The following is a 17,814-nucleotide window of genomic DNA, read 5'->3' as shown; positions in this document are numbered from 1 at the left end:
GCATCCGTTTTAGCGTTTTTCTTCGTAAATCACTGGAAAGACACGTTTTTAGTAATATTGTTGAAATTGCTGAAAAACACTCAAAAGACAGATTTCTGGTAAAGTCTTGTAATTTCCTCATATAGGTGGCCTTGCATGCACTTCCGGGTTTGGTACATAATTCGGGAAAAAAGCTTTTTTTTTTTAAAAAACACTCAAAATACATGTTTTTGGTAATGTTATTCTGTTTCTCCATAAAGGGTGTTTTGCATGCGTTTTAGCGTTTTGGTATGTAAGGAGTTAAAAACATTTAAAGGCAAGTTCTTCGTAAAAGTTAGTTTTATTCCTATATAATGTGATTATTCTGCTTTTTAGTGCTTTTTTGCATATCACGCTCAAAAACACTCAAAAGACACTTTTCTGATAATGTCATTTTTTTCTCACATAAAGTTAGTTTCGCATGTAATTTGGGATTTTCGTAACTAAGAATGTGAAAAACACTGAAAATACATTCATTTGGTAAGGTAGTTCTGTTTCTCAATTAAAAGTGTTATTCATGAGTTTTATTATTTTAGTATGTAAGAAACTTCTCAATATACACGAGTTTTTGCGTTTTTTGTCTTCTGGTTCTTGTAAAACTATAAAACAATCATTATACACTTTTCTCTAAATGTCCTTTTGGTTCCCAATATAGAGTGCTTTTACATCCATTTTCGCGTTTTTTCAGGTAAAAAGCATTATAAACGTTTCTCGTAATGTCCTTTTGTTTCCCAATATAGAGAGATTTGCATCCATTTTCGCTCAAAACACAAAAAATACCTTTTTGGTAATATTATTTTATTTCATGATATTGGTTGATTTGCTTTCTTTTTAGCGTTTTTCTACGTAAAACACTGAAAAGACACGTTTTCAGTAATTTTGTTTTGGATTCCCATAGAGTGTGATTTCCATATTATTTATTGTTTTGGTGCCTAACGTACTGAAAAACAGGCAAAAGACAGGTTTCAGGTAAAGTCGTATAATTTCCCCATATAGGTGGCTCTACATGTAATTTAAGGTTTGCTACATAACGGTCTGAAAAAAAAGCTAAAATTAACTTTTATGATATTCTTTTTTCACATAATTTCCCTGAATTTTGCCAAAATTTTGGCATCTCGATACCTTTGAAGATCAATAACAAAAAAAAAAATGCTATTTTTTCATTTATTTATTTTTTCTCTATAAAGAGTGTTATTTGTGGATTTAAGCTTTTTGGTACTTAAGGAACGTAAAAACACTCATAATACTCGTTTCTCGTAATTTCCTTTTGTTTCCTAAAGATAAGGTTCTTTACATGTATTGAAGCGTTTTTATAGGTAACATGATCAAAAACACTCAAAATATACCTTTTTGGTAATGTTATTCTATTTCTTCATATTGGTTGGTTTCCATCCGTGTTTAGCGTTTTTCTACGTAAACACAAAAGACACGTTTTCAGTAATTTTTGGATTCCCATATAGAGTGACTTCCATGTTATTTATCGTTTTGATGCCTAACATGCTGAGAAAAGACTAAAAAGACAGGTTTCTTGTAAAGTCGTTTAATTTCCCTATATAAGTGGCTTTGCATACACTTTAGGGTTTGGTACATAACAGTCTGAAAAAAAGCTAAAATTAACCTCTTTCATAATATTCTTTTTTCACGTAATTTTCCTGAATTTTGCCAGAATTTTTGCATCTCTTTGCCTATGAAGATCAATAAAAAAAATATTATTTTTTAATTTATTTTAATTATTTTTTCTGTATACAGAGTGTTATTTGTGGGTTTTAGCTTTTTGGTACTTAAGGAACTTATAAACACTCATAATACACATTCCTCGTAATGTCCTTTTATTTCCAAACATAGGGTTCTTTGCATGTATTTAAGCGTTTTTATTGGTAACAAGCTCAAAACACTCAAAATGCATGTTTTTGATAATGTTATTCTGTTTTTCCATACAGGGTGTTTTGCATGGGTTTTAGCGTTTTAGTATGTAAGGAGCTCAAAAAAACTTAAAGGCAAGTTCTTGGTAAAAGTTGGTTATAATCCCATGTAATGTGATTGCCCTGCTTTTTAATGCTTTATTGCCTAACACGCTGAAAAACACAAAAAAGACACTTTTCTAGTAATTTCATTTTTTTCCACAGTTTCGCATGTAATTTGGGGTTGGACCACTAAGAATGTGAAAAAAAACACTCAAAATACATTCATTTCCTAAAATTGTTCTGTTTCTCAATTAAGAGTGTTATTCATGAGTTTCAGCATTTTGGTATCTAAGAAACTTCTCCATATATACTAGTTTTGCGTTTTTTGCCTTATGGTTCTTGAAAACTATTAATACATTCATTATACAATTTTCTTGTAATATCCTTTTGTTTCCCAATATAGACTGCTTTGCATTCATTTTTGCGTTTTTTGTATGTAACAAGCTCAAAAACACTCAACTTTTTTGTAATGTTATTCTGTTTCTTCATATTGGTTGGTTTGCATCCGTTTTAGCGTTCTACGCTAAAACTGAAAGGACACGTTTTCAGTAATATTGTTGAAATTGCTGAAAACACCCAAAGACACGTTTCTTGTAAAGTCGTGTAATTTCCCCATATAGGTGGCTTTGCATACACTTCCGGGTTTCGTACATAACTCCGGAAAAAGCTAAAATAATTTTTTTAATGTTTTTTTTTTCACATAACTTCCCTGAATTTTCTCAGAATTTGGCATCTCGTTACCTATGAAGATGAATAATAAAAAAAATCTATTTTTTTAATTATTTTTTTCTCTATAAAGAGTGTTATTTGTGGGTTTTAGATTTTTGGCACTTAAGGAACTTAAAAATACTTATAATACACGATTTTCGTAATGACCTTTCGTTTCACAAACATAGGGTTCTTTGCATGTATTTAAGCGATTTTATAGGTAACATGATCAAAAACAATGAAAATACATGTTTTTGGTAATGTTATTCTGTTTCTTCATAAAGGTTGTTTTGCATGCGTTTAGCGTTTTGGTATGTAAGGAGTTAAAAAACACTTAAAGGCAAGTTCTTCGTAAAATTTGGTTTTATTCCAATGTAATGTGATTGTTCTGCTTTTTAGTGTTTTGTTGCATATAACGCTCAAAAACACTCAAAAGACACTTTTCTAGTGTCATTTTTTTCCCCCATAAAGGTAGTTTTGCATGTAATTTGGAATTTTCGTAACTAAGAATGTGAAAAACACTCAAAATACACACATTTGGTAAGGTAGTTCTGTTTTTCAATTAAAAGTGTTATTCATGAGTTTTAGCGTTTTGGTATGTAAGAAACTTCTCTATATACACGAGTTTTTGCGTTTTTTGCATTGTGGTTCTTGTGAAACTATAAAACACTCATTATACACGTTTCTCGTAATATCCTTTTGCTTCCCAATATAGAGTGCTTTCCATCCATTTGCGCGTTTTTTTTTTTTTTGTAGGTAAAAAGCTAAAAAAAACACTTTTAGGTAATATTATTCTATTTCTTCATATTTGTTGGTTTGCATCCGTTTTAGCGTTTTTCTACATAAAACATTGAACAGACACGTTTTCAGTAATTTTGTTTTGGATTCACATATTGACTGACTTCCATATTATTGATCGTTTTGGTGCCTAACATGCTGGAAAACACTTGAAAGACAGGTTTCTGGTAAAGTCGTTTAACTTCCTTATATAGGTGGCATGCACTTTAGAGTTTGGTACATAAAAATCCGAAAAAGAGCTATAATTAACTTTTTTGATAATGTTCTTTTTTCCACATAAATTCCCTGAATTTTGGCAGAATTTTGGCATCTTGGTACTTATGAAAATCAATATAAAAAAAGCTATTTTTTATTTATTTATTTTTTTCTCTATAAAGAGTGTTATTTATGGGTTTTAACGTTTTGTTACTTAAGGAACTTAAAAACGGTCCTAATACACGTTTCTCGTGATATCCTTTCGTTTCCCAAACATAGGGTTCTTTGCATGTATTTAAGCGTTTTATAGATAACATGATCAAAAGGACTTAAAACACATGTTTTTAGTAATGTTATTCTGCTTCTCCATTAAGGAGTTTTTTTTGCATGCGTTTTGGTTTGTAAGGAGGTCAAAAACACTTCAAGGCAAGTTCTTGGTAAAAGTTGGTTTTATTCCCATGTAATGTGATTGCCCTGTTTTTTTTTATATATAATTTATTGCCTAAAACGCTCAAAAACACTCAAAAGACTGTGCTAATGTCTTTTTTTTTTTTCCAAAATAGATTCGCGTTCTATTTGGGGTTTTGCTAAGAATGTGAAAAACACTCAAAATACACGCATTTGGTAAGGTTCTTCTGTTTCTCAATTAATATTGTTATTCATGAGTTTCAGCATATTGGTATCTAAGAAACTTCTTTATATACACGAATTTTTTGCTTTTTTTGCCTTGTAGTTCTTGTGAACCACAAGTTCTTTTGCTCAAAAATAATAAGACACTCATTATACACGTTTCTCGTAATGTACTTTGTTTCCCAATAGGGAGTGCTTTGCATCCATTTTCGCGTTTTTTGTAGGTAACAAGCTCAAAAACACTCAAAATGTACCTTTTTGGTAATGTAATTTTATTTCCTTCTTATTGGTTGGTTTGCAACCGTTTAAGCGTTTTTCTACGTAAAATACCGAAAAGACACGTTTTCAGTAATGTTGTATTAGATTCCCATATAGAGTGACGCATGTTATTTACCGTTATGGTGCCTAACAAGCTGAAAAACACTCATAAGACAGTTTTCTGGCAAAGACGTTTAATTTCCCCATATAGGTGGCTTTGCATGCACTTTAGGGTTTGGTACATAACAGTACGATAAAAAAGCTAAAATTAACTTTTTTGATAATTGACTCATAATTTCCTGAATTTTGCCCAGATTTTGCCAAAAACATGCAAAATGTATGTTTTTGGTAATATTATTCTCTTTCTTCATAAAGTGTGTTTTGCATGCGTTTTAGCGTTTTGGTATATAAGGAGCTGAAAACACTTAAAGGCAAGTTCTTCGTAAAAATTTATTTTATTGCCATGTAAAGTGATTCCCCTGCTTTTTAGTGCTCTATTCCCTATCACGCTCAAAAACACTCAATAGACAATTTTCTCGTAATGTCATTTTTTTCCCACATAAAGCTGGTTTCGCATGCAATTTGGGATTTTGGTAACTAAGAATGTGAAAAGCACTCAAAATACACGCATTTAGTAAAGTTGTTCTGTTTCTCAATTAAGAGTGTTATTCATGAGTTTCAGCATTTTGGTATCTAGGAAACTTCTCCATATACACGAATTTTTGCGTTTTTTGCCTTTTGGTTCTTTTGAACTATAAAACATTAATTATACACTTTTCTCGCAATGTCCTTTTGTTTCCCAATATAAAGTGCTTTTTTATCAATTTTCGCATTTTTTTATAGGTAACAAGCTCAAAAACACTCAAAATATATGTTTTTGGTAATGTTTTTCTACTTTTTGATATTGGTTGGTTTGCATTCTTTTTAGCGTTTTCCTACGTAAAACACTGAGAAGACAAGTTTTCAGTAATTTTGTTTTGGTTTGCCATATAGAGTGAGTTCCTTATTATTGATCGTTTTGGTGCCTAACATACTGAAAAACACTCAAAACACAGATTTCTAATAAGGTCGTTTAATTTCCTCATATAGGAGGCTTTGCATGTACTTTACTGTTTGGTACATAACAGTCCGAAAAAAAAGCTAATATCAACTTTTTTGATAATATTCTCTTATCATATAATTGCCCTAATTTTTCCCAGAATTTTGGCATCTCGGTAACTATGAAGGTGAATAACAACAAAAAAACTCTATTTTTATTTTTTTCTAAATAACGAGTGTTATTTGTGGGTTTTAGCTTTTTATTAGTTAAGGAACTTAAAAACACTCATAATACACGTTTCTCGTAATGTCCTTACGTTTCCTAAACATAAGGTTCTTTGCATGTATTTAAGCGATTTTTATAGATAACATTATCAAAAAAACACTCAAAATACATGTTTTTTAGTAATGTTATTCTGTTTCTCCATAAAGTTTGTTTTTCATGCGTTTTGGCGGTTTGGTATGTGAGGAGCTCAAAAACACATATTGGCAAGTTCTTGGTAAAAATTTGTTTTATTCTTATGTAATGTGATTGACCTGCTATTTAGTAATTCATTGCCTTTATTGCTGAAAAACAATTAAAACACACTTCTGGTAATGTCATTTTTTTCTCTCATAAAGCTAGGTTCGCATTCTATTTAGTATATTGCTAACTAGGAATATGAAAAACACTCAAAATACATGCATTTGCTAAGGTTGTTCTGTTTCTCAATTAAGATTGTTATTCATGAGTTTCAGCATTTTTGTATCTAAGAAACTTCTTTATATACACGAGTTTTTGCGTTTTTCTACGTAAAACACTGAAAAGATACATTTTCAGTAATTTTGTTTTGGATTCCCATATAGAGTGAGTTCCTTATTATTTATCGTTTTGGTGCCTAACATGCTGAAAAACACTCAAAAGACAGATTTCTGGTAAGGTCGTTTAATTTCCTCATATAGGAGGCTTTGCATGCACTTTAGGGTTTGGTACATAACATTCCGAAAAAGAAGCTAAAATTAACTTTTTTAATAATATTCTTTGGTTCATAAAATTTTCCTGAATTTTCACAGAATTTTGGCATCTCGGTACCTATGAAGATGAAAATAAAAAATTCCTATTTTTTTCTAAATAAAGTGTTATTTGTGGGTTTTAGCTTTTTGGTACTTAGGGAACTTAAAAAAAAAACACTCATAATCCACGTTTTTCGTAATGTCCTTCTGTTTCCCATACATAATGTTCTTTTCATGTATTTAAGCGTTTTTTAGAGATAACATGATAAAAAACACCCAAATTACATGTTTTTGGTAATGTTATTCTGTTTCTCCATAAAGTTTGTTTTGCATGCGTTTTAGCGGTTTTGTATATAAGGAGCTCAAAAACATTTAAAGGCAAGTTCTTGGTAAAAATTGGTTTTATTCCAATGAAAAGTGATTGCCCTGATTTTTAGTGCTTTATTGCCTATCACGCTCAAAAACATTCAAAGGACATTTTTCTTGAAATGTCATGTTTTCTCATATAAATCTGGTTTCGCATGAAATTTGCGTTTATAGTAACTATGAATATGAAAAACACTCAAAACACACGAATTTGGTAAGGTTGTTCTGTTTCTCAATTAAGAGTGTTTTTCATGAGTTTCATCATTTTGGTATCTAGGAAACTTTTCCATATACACGTGTTTTTTGCGTTTTTTGCCTTGTTGTTCTTTTGAACTATAATACACTCATTATACTCTTTTCTTGCAATGTCCCTCTGTTTCCCAATATTGAGTGCTTTGTATCAATTTTAGCATTTTTTTGTAAGTAACAAGCTCAAAAACACTCAAAATATACCTTCTTGGTAATGTTTTTTTCTATTTCTTGATATTGGTTGGTTTGCATCCATTTTAACGTTTTCCTACGTAAAACACTGGGAAGACACGTTTTCAGTAATTTTGTTTTGGATTCCCAAATAAAGTGAGTTCTTTATTTATTTATCTTTTTGGTGCCTAACATTCTGAAAAACACTCAAAAGACAGATTTCTTTTAAGGTTGTTTAATTTCTTCATATAGGAGGCTTTGCATGCACTTTAGGGTTTGGTATATACCAGTCCGAAAAAAAACTAAAATTAATTTTTTTGATAATTTTCTTTTATCATATAATAGCCCGGAATTTCCCCAGAATTTTGGCATCTCAGTATCTATGAAGATGATTAACAAAAAAATAAATAAATAAATCCTGTTTTTTTATTTTTTATTTATTTAGTTTTTCTAAATAAAGAGAGTTATTTATGGGTTTTAGCTTTTTAATACTTAAGTAACTTAAAAACACTCATAATACATATTTCTCGTAATGTCCTTTCGTTTCCCAAACATAAGGTTCTTTGCATGTATTTAAATACATGTTTTTGGTAATGTTATTCTTTTTGTCCATAAAAGGTGTTTTGCATGCATTTTAGCGTTTTGGTATGTAATGAGCTCAAAAACACCTAAAAGCAAGTTCTTGGTAAAAATTGGTTTTATTCCCATGTAATGTGATTGCCCTGCTTTTTAGTGGTTTATTGCCTAACACTCTGAAAAACACTCGAAAGACATTTTCTGGTAATATTATTTTTTTCCCGCCTGGAATTTGGGGTTTTGGTAACTAAAAATGTGAAAAACACTCAAAATACAGGCGTTTAGTAAGGTTGTTCTGTTTTTTAATTAAAAGTGTTATTCATGAGCTTCAGTATTTTGGTATGTAAGAAACTTCTCTAATACACACATTTGGTAAGGTAGTTATGTTTCTCAATTAAAAGTGTTATTTATGAGTTTCAGCATTTTGGTATGTAAGAAACTTCTTTATGTACACGAGTTTTTGAGTTTTTTGCCTTGTGGTTCTTGTGAAACTATAAAACACTCATTATACACATTTCTTGTAATGCCTTTTTCTTTCCTAATATAGAGTGCGTTTCATCCATTTTCGAAATTTTTTGTTGGTAACAAGCTCAAAAACACAAAAATATATCTTTTTGGTAATGTTATTCTATTTCTTCATATTGGTTGGTTTGCATCTGTTTTAGCGTTTTTCTACATAAATCACTAAAAAGACACGTTTTCAGTAATTTTGTTGAAATTGCTGAAAAAAAGACTCAAAAGACAGGTTTCTGGTAAATTCGAGTAATTTCTCCATATAGGTGGCTTTGCATGCACTTCAGGGTTTGGAACATAACTCCGGAAAAAGCTAAGATTATTTTTTTCATAATGATTTTTTTTACAAAATTTCCCTGCATTTTTCCAGAATTTCGTATCTCGGTACCTATGAAGATGAATAACAATTTTTTTTTTCTCTATAAAGTATTATTTGTGAGTTTTAGCTTTTTGGTACTTAAGGAACTTAAAAACACTCATAATACATGATTTTCGTAATGTCCTTTTCTTATACAAACATGGGGTTCTTTACATGTATTTAAGCGTTTTTATAGGTAACATAATCAAAAACACTCAAAATACATATTTTTGGTAATGTTATTCTGTTTCTCCATAAAGGGTGTTTTTACATGCGTTTTAGCGTTTTGGTATGTAAGGAGTTAAAAAAAACACTTAAAGGCAAGTTCTTCGTAAAAGTTGGTTTTATTCCCAAGTAATGTGATTGTTCTGCTTTTTAGTGCTTTGTTGCATCACGCTCAAAAACAATCAAAAGACATTTTTCTGGTAATGTCATTTTTTTCCCACATAAAGCTAGTTTCGCATGTAATTTGGCAATTTCGTAACTATGAATGTGAAAAACACTCAAAATACACAATTTGGTAGGGTAGTTCTGTTTCTCAATTAAAAGTCTTATTCATGACTTTCAGCATTTTGGAATGTAAGAAACTTCTTTATATACACGAGTTTTTGCGTTTTTTGCCTTGTGGTTCTTGTGAAACTATAAAACACTCATTATACACGTTTCTCGTGTCCTTTTTCTTCCCAATATAGAGTGCTTTCCATCCATTTTCGCGTTTTTTGTAGGTAACAATTTCAAAAACACTCAAAATATATCTTTTTGGTAATGTTATTCTATTTCTTCATTTTGGTTGGTTTCCATCCGTTTTAGCGTTATTGTACGTAAAACTCCGCAAAGACACGTTTTCAGTAATTGTGTGTTGGATTCCCATATAGATTGACTTTCTTGGGTTTTATCGTGTTGGTTTCTAACATGCTGAAAAACACTCATAAGACAGTTTTTTGGCAAAGAGGTTTAATTTTTCCATATAGGTGGCTTTGCATGCACTTTAGGGGTTTGGTACATAAAAGTCCGAAAAAAAAGCTAAATTTAACTTTTTTGATAATGTTCTTATTTCATATAATTTCGTGAACTTTGACCGAATTTTGGCACCTCGTTACCTGTGATGTCCTTTCGTTTCCCAAAAAATAGGGTTGTTTGCATGTACTTAGGCGTTTTTATTGGTAACATGATCAAAAACACTCAAAAAACATGTTTTTGGTAATGTTATTCTGTTTCACAATAAAGTGTATTTTGCATGCGTTTTAGTGTTTTGGTATATAAGGAGCTCAAAAACACTTATAAGCAAGTTCTTATTAAAAATTGGTTTTATTCCAATGTAATTTCATTGCCCTGCTTTTTAGTGCTTTATTACCTAACACGCTCAAAAACACTCAACAGACATTTTTCTGGTAATGTTATTTTTTTCCCACATAAAGCTAGTTTCGCATGTAATTTTGGGTTTTGGTAACTAAGAATGTGAAAAGCACTCAAAATACACACTTTTAGTAAGATTGTTCTGTTTCTCAATTAAGAGTGTTGTTCATGAGTTTTAGCATTTTGGTATCTAGGAAACTTCTTCATATACACTAGTTTTTGCATTTTTTGCCTTGTGGTTCTTTTGAACTATTAAACACTCATTATACACTTTTCTTGCAATGTCCTTTTCTTTCCCATTATAGAGTGCTTTGCATCAATTTTCGTGTTTTTTTTTTGATATGTAACAAGCTCAAAAACACTCAAATTATACCTTTTTGGTAATGTTTTTCTATTTCTTTATATTGGTTTGTTTCCATCCGTTTTAGCGTTTTTCTACGTAAAACACTGAGAAGACACGTTTTCAGTATTTTTTTTTTTTAATTCCCATATAGAGTGAGTTCCTTATTATTTATTATTTTGGTGCCTAACATGCTGAAGAACACTCAAAATAGAGGTTTCTGATAAGGTCGTTTAATTTCCTCATATAGGAGGCTTTCCATGCACTTTAGTGTTTGGTACATAACAGTCCCCCCAATAAAAGCTAAAATTAACTTTTTTAATAATATTTTTTTATCATATAATTGCGCTGAGTTTTTACGAGATTTTTGGCATCTCGGTACCTATGAAGATAAATAAAAAAAATCCTATTTTTTTATTTTTTTATTTATTTATTTTTTTTTTTCTCAATGAAGAGTGTTATTTATGGGATTTACCTTTTTGGTACTTAAGGAACTTAAAAAACCTCATAATACGCGTTTCTTGGAATGTCCTTTCGTTTCCCAAACAAAAGGTTCTTTGCATGTATTTAAACGTTTTTATAGATAACATGATCAAAAACACTCAAAATACTAGGTTTCGGTAATGTTATTCTGTTTCTCCACAAAGTGTGTTTTGCATGCGTTTTAGCAGTTTTGTATATAAGGAGCTCAAAAAGACTTATGGCAAGATCTTGGTAAAAATTATTTTATTCCAATGTAATGTGATTGCCCCACTTTTGAGTGGTTTATTACCTATCACGCTGAAAAACACTCAAAAGACACTTTTCTGGTAAATTCATTTTTTTTCCCTACAAAGCTATTTTCGCATGTAATTTGGGGTTTTTGGTAACTAAGAATGTGAAAAGCACTTAAAATCCACGCATTTAGTAAGGTTGTTCTGTTTCTCAATTAAGAATGTTATTCATAAGTTTCAGCATTTTGGTATCTAGGAAATCTCTCCATATACATGAGTTTTTGCGTTGTTTGCTTTGTGGTTCTTTTGAACTATAAAACACTCATTATACACTTTTCTTGCAATGTCCTCTTGTTTCCCAATATAGAGTGCTTTGCATCAATTTTCGCGTTTTTGTAGGTAAAAAGATCAAAAACAATCAAAATATACCTTTTTGGAAACGTTTTTCTATTTCTTGACATTGGTTGGTTTGCATCCGTTTTAACGTTTTTCTACGTAAAACACTGAGAAGACACGTTTTCTGTATTTTTGTTTTTGATTCCCATATAGAGTGAGTTCTTTATTATTTATCGTCTTGGTGCCTAACATGCTAAAAAACACACAAAACACAGATTTCTGGTAAGATCATTTAAGTGTTTTGAGCTCCTTATATACCAAAACGCTAAAACGCATGCAAAACACACTTTATGGAGAAAGAGAATAGCATTACCAAAAACATATATTTTGAGTGTTTTTGATCATGTTACCAATAAAAACGCTTAAATACATGCAAAGAACCCTATTTTTAGGAAATTAAAGGATATTGCGAGAAACGTGTATTACGACTGTTTTTAAGATCATTATTTATCAAAAAGCTAAAAGCCACAAATAACACTCTTTATTGAGAAAAAAAAATAAAAAATACGATATTTTTTTCTTTCTTTTTCATCTTCACAGGTACCGAGATGCCAAAATTTGATCAAAATTCAGGAAATTATGTTAAATAAGAACATTATCAAAAAAGTTAAATTTAGCTTTTTTTTTTTCGTAATGTTATGTACCAAACCCTAAAGTGCAGGCAAAGCCACCTATATGGGGAAATTAAACGTCTTTGCCAGAAAACTGTCTTATGAGTGTTTTTCAACTTGTTAGGCACCATAACGGTAAATAACATGCAAGTCACTCTATATGGGAATCTAAAACAAAATTACTGAAAACGTGTCTTTTCGGTGTTTTACGTAGAAAAACGCTAAAACGGATGCAAACCAACAATTACCAAAAAGGTACATTTTGAGTGTTTTTGACCTTGTTACCTACAAAAAACGCGAAAATGGATGCAAAGCACTCCCTATTGGGAAACAAAAGGACATTACGAGAAACGTGTATAATGAGTGTTTTATTATTTTTGAGCAAAAGAACTTGTTGTTCACAAGAACCACAAGGCAAAAAACGCAAAAACTCGTGTATATAAAGAAGTTTCTTCGATATCAAAATGCTTAAACTCTTGAATAACAATATTAATTGAGAAACAGAACAACTTTACCAAATCCGTGTATTTTGAGTGTTTTTCACATTCATAGTTAGAAAAACCCGAAAGAGCACGCGAAACTATGTTGGAAAAAAAATGACTTTACTAGAAGTGTCTTTTGAGTGTTTTTGAGCGTGTTAGACAATAAATCACAAAAAAAAAAAAAAAAAAAAAAAAACAGGGCAATCACTTTACATGGGAATAAAACCAACTTTTACCAAGAACTTGCCTTGAAGTGTTTTTGACCTCCTTACGAACCAAAACGCTAAAACGCATGCAAAAAACTCCTTTATGGAGATGCAAAATAACATTACTAAAAACAAGTGTTTTAAGTGTTTTTGATCATGTTACCTACAAAAACGCTTAAATACATGCAAAGAACCCTATGTTTGGGAAACGAAAGGACATTACGAGAAACGTGTATTAGGACCGTTTTTAAGTTCCTTAAGTACCAAAACGTTAAAACCCACAAATAACACTCTTTATAGAGAAAAAAAAAATAAAAATAGCTTTTTTATATTGATTTTCATTGGTACCAAGATGCCAATATTCTGCCAAAATTCAGGGAATTTATCTGGAAAAAAGAACATTATCAAAAAAAGTTAATTATAGCTCTTTTTCGGATTTTTATGTACCAAACTCTACAGTGCATGCCACCTATATAAGGAAGTGTTTTTCAGCATGTTAGGCACCAAAACGATAAATAATATGGAAGTCAGTCAATATGTGAATCAAAAACAAAATTACTGAAGACGTGTCTTTTCAGTGTTTTACGTAGAAAAACGCTAAAACGGATGCAAACCAATAAATATGAAGAAATAAAATAACATTACCAAAAAGTTTTTTTGAGCTTTTTACCTACAAGAAACGCGCAAATATTTGGAAAGCACTCTATATTGGGAAGCAAAAGGACATTTAGAGAAACGTGTATAATGATTGTTTTATAGTTTCACAAGAACCACAAGACAAAAACGAAAAACTCGTGTATATAGAGAAGTTTCTTATATACCAAAACGCTAAAACTCATGAATAACACTTTTAATTGAGAAACAGAACTACCTTACCAAATATGTGTATTTTGAGTGTTTTTAACATTCTTAGTTACAAAAATCCCAAATTACATGTGAAACTAGCTTTATGTGGGAAAAAAATGACATTATCTGAAAAGTGTTTTTTGAGTGTTTTTGAGCGTGATATGTAACAAAGCACTAAAAAGCAGAATAATCACATTAAATAGGAATAAAACCAATTTTTACGAAGAACTTGCCTTTAAGTGTTTTTAACTCCTTACATACCAAAACACTAAAACGCATGCAAAACACCCTTTATGGAGAAACAGAATAACATTACCAAAACATATATTTTGTGATTTGATCATGTTACCTATAAAAACGCTTAAATACATGCAAAGAACCCTATGTCTGTGAAACGAAAGGACATTACGAAAATCGTGTATTATGATTATTTTTAAGTTCCTTAAGTACCAAAAAACTAAAACCCACAAATAGAGAAAAAATAAATAACCAAAAAAAATATATATTTTTTTTATTCATCTACATAGGTATGAAGATTCCAAAATTCAGGCAAAATTAAGCGAAATTATGTAAAAAAAAACATTTAAAAAAATTTAACTTATTTCCGGAATTATGCAAAGCCACCTATATGGGGAAATTACACGACTTTACCAGAAATCTGTCTTTTGAGTGTTTTTCAGCAATTTCAACAATATTACTGAAAACGTGTCTTTTCAGTGATTTACGAAGAAAAACGCTAAAACGGATGCAAACCAACCAATATGAAGAAATAGAATAACATTACCAAAAAGATATATTTTGAGTTTTTCAGCTTTTTACCTACAAAAAATGCGAAAATATATGGAAAGCACTCTATATTGGGAAACAAAAGAACATTACGAGAAACTTGTATAATGAGTGTTTTATAATTTCACAGGAACCACAAGGCAAAAAACGCAAAAATTCGTGTATATAGAGAAGTTTCTTACATACCAAAATGCTGAAATGCATGAATAACACTTTTAATTGAAAGACAGGACTACCTTACCAAATGTGTGTATTTTGAGTGTTTTTCACATTCTTAGTTACGAAAATCCGAAATTACATGCGAAACTGGCTTTATGTAGGAAAAAAAAAATGATATTACCAGAAAAGTGTGTTTTGAGTGTTTTTGAGCGTGATGTGCAACAAAGCACTAAAAAGCAGAACAATCACATTACATGGGAATAAAACCAACTTTTACGAAGAACTTGGCTTTAAGTGTTTTTTTTTAACTCCTTACATACCAAAACGCTAAAACGCATGCAAAACAACCTTTATGGAGAAACATTACCAAAAACATGTATTTTGAGTGTTTTTGATCATGTTATTTATAAAAACGCTTAAATACATGCAAAGAACCTTATGTTTGGGAAACGAAAGGACATTACGAGAAACGTGTATTATGTGTTTTTAAGTTCCTTAAGTACTAAAAAAGCTAAAACTCACAATTAACACTCTTTATAGAGAAAAAAAATAAAATAAAATATTTTTTTTTATTCATCTTCATAGGTACTAAGATGCCAAAATTCTGGCAATATTCTTTGGGAATCGAAAACAAAATGACTGAAAACGTGTCTTTTCGTTGTTTTACGTAGAAAAACGCTAACACGGATGCAAACCAACCAATATGAAGAAATAGAATAATATTACCAAAAAGTTATATTTTGAGTGTTTTTGAGCTTGTTACCTACAAAAAACGCGAAAAATGCAAACGCGAAAAAAATGCAAAGCACTCCCTATTGGGAAAGAAAAGGACATTACGAGAAACGTGTATAATGAGTGTCTTATTATTTTCCTGCAAAAGAACTTGTGGTTCACAAGAACCACAAGGCAAAAAACGCAAAAACTCGTGTATATAAAGAAGTTTCTTAGATACCAAAATGCTGAAACTCATGAATAACAATCTTAATTGAGAAACAGAACAACATTACCAAATGCGTGTATTTTGAGTGATTTTTCACATTCTTAGTTAGCAAAACCCCAAATAGCATGCGAAACTAGCTTTATATGTGAAAAAAAAATGACATTACCAGAAGTGTCTTTTGAGTGTTTTTGAACGTGTTAGGCAATAAAGCACTAAAAAGCAGGGCAATCATATTACATTGGAATAAAACCAACTTTTACCAAGAACTTGCCTTGAAGTGTTTTTCAGCTCCTTACATAACAAATCGCTAAAACGCATGCAAAACACTCTTTTATGGAGAAGCAGAATAACATTACCTTAAAACAAGTGTTTTTGAGTGTTTTTTATCATGTTACTTATAAAAACACTTAAATACATGCAAAGATCCCTATATTTGGGAAACGAATGGACATTACGAGAAATGTGTATTATGAATGTTTTTAAGTTCCTTAAGTACCAAAACGTTAAAACCTACAAATAACACTCTTTATAGAGAAAAAAAAATAGCATTTTTATTTTTTTGTTATTGATGTTCATAGGTACCAAGATGCCAAAATTCTGCCAAAATTCAGGGAAATTATGTGGAAAAAAGAACATTATCGAAAAAGATAATTTTACTTTTTTTCGGAGTTATGTACGAAACCATAAAGTATATGCAAAGCCACCTATTTGGAAAAATTTAACGACTTTACAAAAAACCTGTCTTTTGAGTGATTTTTCGCAAGTTAGGTACCAAAACGATAGATAATATGAAAGTCACTCTATATGGAAATCCAAAACAAAATTACTGAAAACGTGTCTTTTAAAAGATTTACGTAGAAACACGCTAAAACGGATGCAAACCAACCAATATGAAAAAATAGAATAATATTACCAGAAAAGTATATTTTGTGTGTTTTTGATCTTGTTACATAAAAAAAAAACACAAAAATGGATGGAAAGCACTGTATATTAGGAAAAAAAAGGACATAACGAAAAACGTGTATAATGAGTGTTTTATAGTTTCACCAGAATCACAAGGCAAAAAACGCAAAAACTCGTATGTGTGGAGAAGTTTCCAAGATACCAAAATGCTGAAACTCATGAATTATTTTCTTAATCAAGAAACAGAGCAACATTACTAAATGCGTGTATTTTGAGTGTTTTTCTACATTCTTAGTTACCAGAATCCAAATTCCATGCAAAACTAGCTTTATATGGAAAAATGACATTACCAGAAAAGTGTCTTTGAGTGTTTTTGAGACGCTTAGGCAATAAAGCACTAAAAAGAAGAGCAATCACATTACATGGGAATAAAACCAACTTTTACGAAGAACTTGCCTTTTAGTGTTTTTGACACGCATTTAGTAAGGTTGTTCTGTTTCTCAATTACGAGTGTTATTCATGAGTTTCAGCATTTTGGTATCTAGGAAACTTCTCCATATACACGAGTTTTTGCGCTTTTTGCCTTGTGTTTTTTTGAACTATAAAAAATTCATTACACACTTTTCCCGCAATGTCCCTTTGTTTCCCAATATAGAGTGCTTTGTATCATTTTTTTTTTTTTTTTGTAGGTAACAAGCTCAAAAACACTCAAAATATACATTTTTGGTAATGTTTTTCTGCTTCTTGATATTGGTTGGTTTGCATCAATTTTAGCGTTTTTCTACGTAAAACACTGAGAAGACACATTTTCAGTAATTTTTTTTTGGATTCCCACATAGAGTGAATTCCTTATTATTTATCTTTTTGGTGCCTAACAAGCTGAAAAACACTCAAAAGACAGATTTCTGGTAAGGTCTTTAATTTCCTCACATGGGAGGCTTTGCATGTTTTTTTTTTGTGTTTTTTGAGCGTGTTATGAAAATAAAGCACTAAAAGCCATTGCAATCACATTACATGGAAATAAAACCAAATTTTACCAAGAACATGCCTTTAAGTGTTTTTGAGCTCCTTATATACCAAAACGCTAAAACGCATGCAAAATAAATTTTATATAGAAACAGAAAAACATTACCAAATACATGTATTTTCAGTGTTTTTGATCATGTTATTTATAAAAACGCTTAAATACATGCAAAGAACCTTATATTTGGGAAACGAAAGGACATTACGAGAAACATGTA

The sequence above is a fragment of the Scylla paramamosain genome, chromosome 43, assembly GCF_035594125.1.
Source record: "Scylla paramamosain isolate STU-SP2022 chromosome 43, ASM3559412v1, whole genome shotgun sequence".
Classification (NCBI taxonomy): Eukaryota; Metazoa; Arthropoda; class Malacostraca; order Decapoda; family Portunidae; genus Scylla; species Scylla paramamosain.
The sequence above is the reverse complement of the archived record's forward strand: the minus strand, read 5'-3'. Positions refer to the sequence as shown.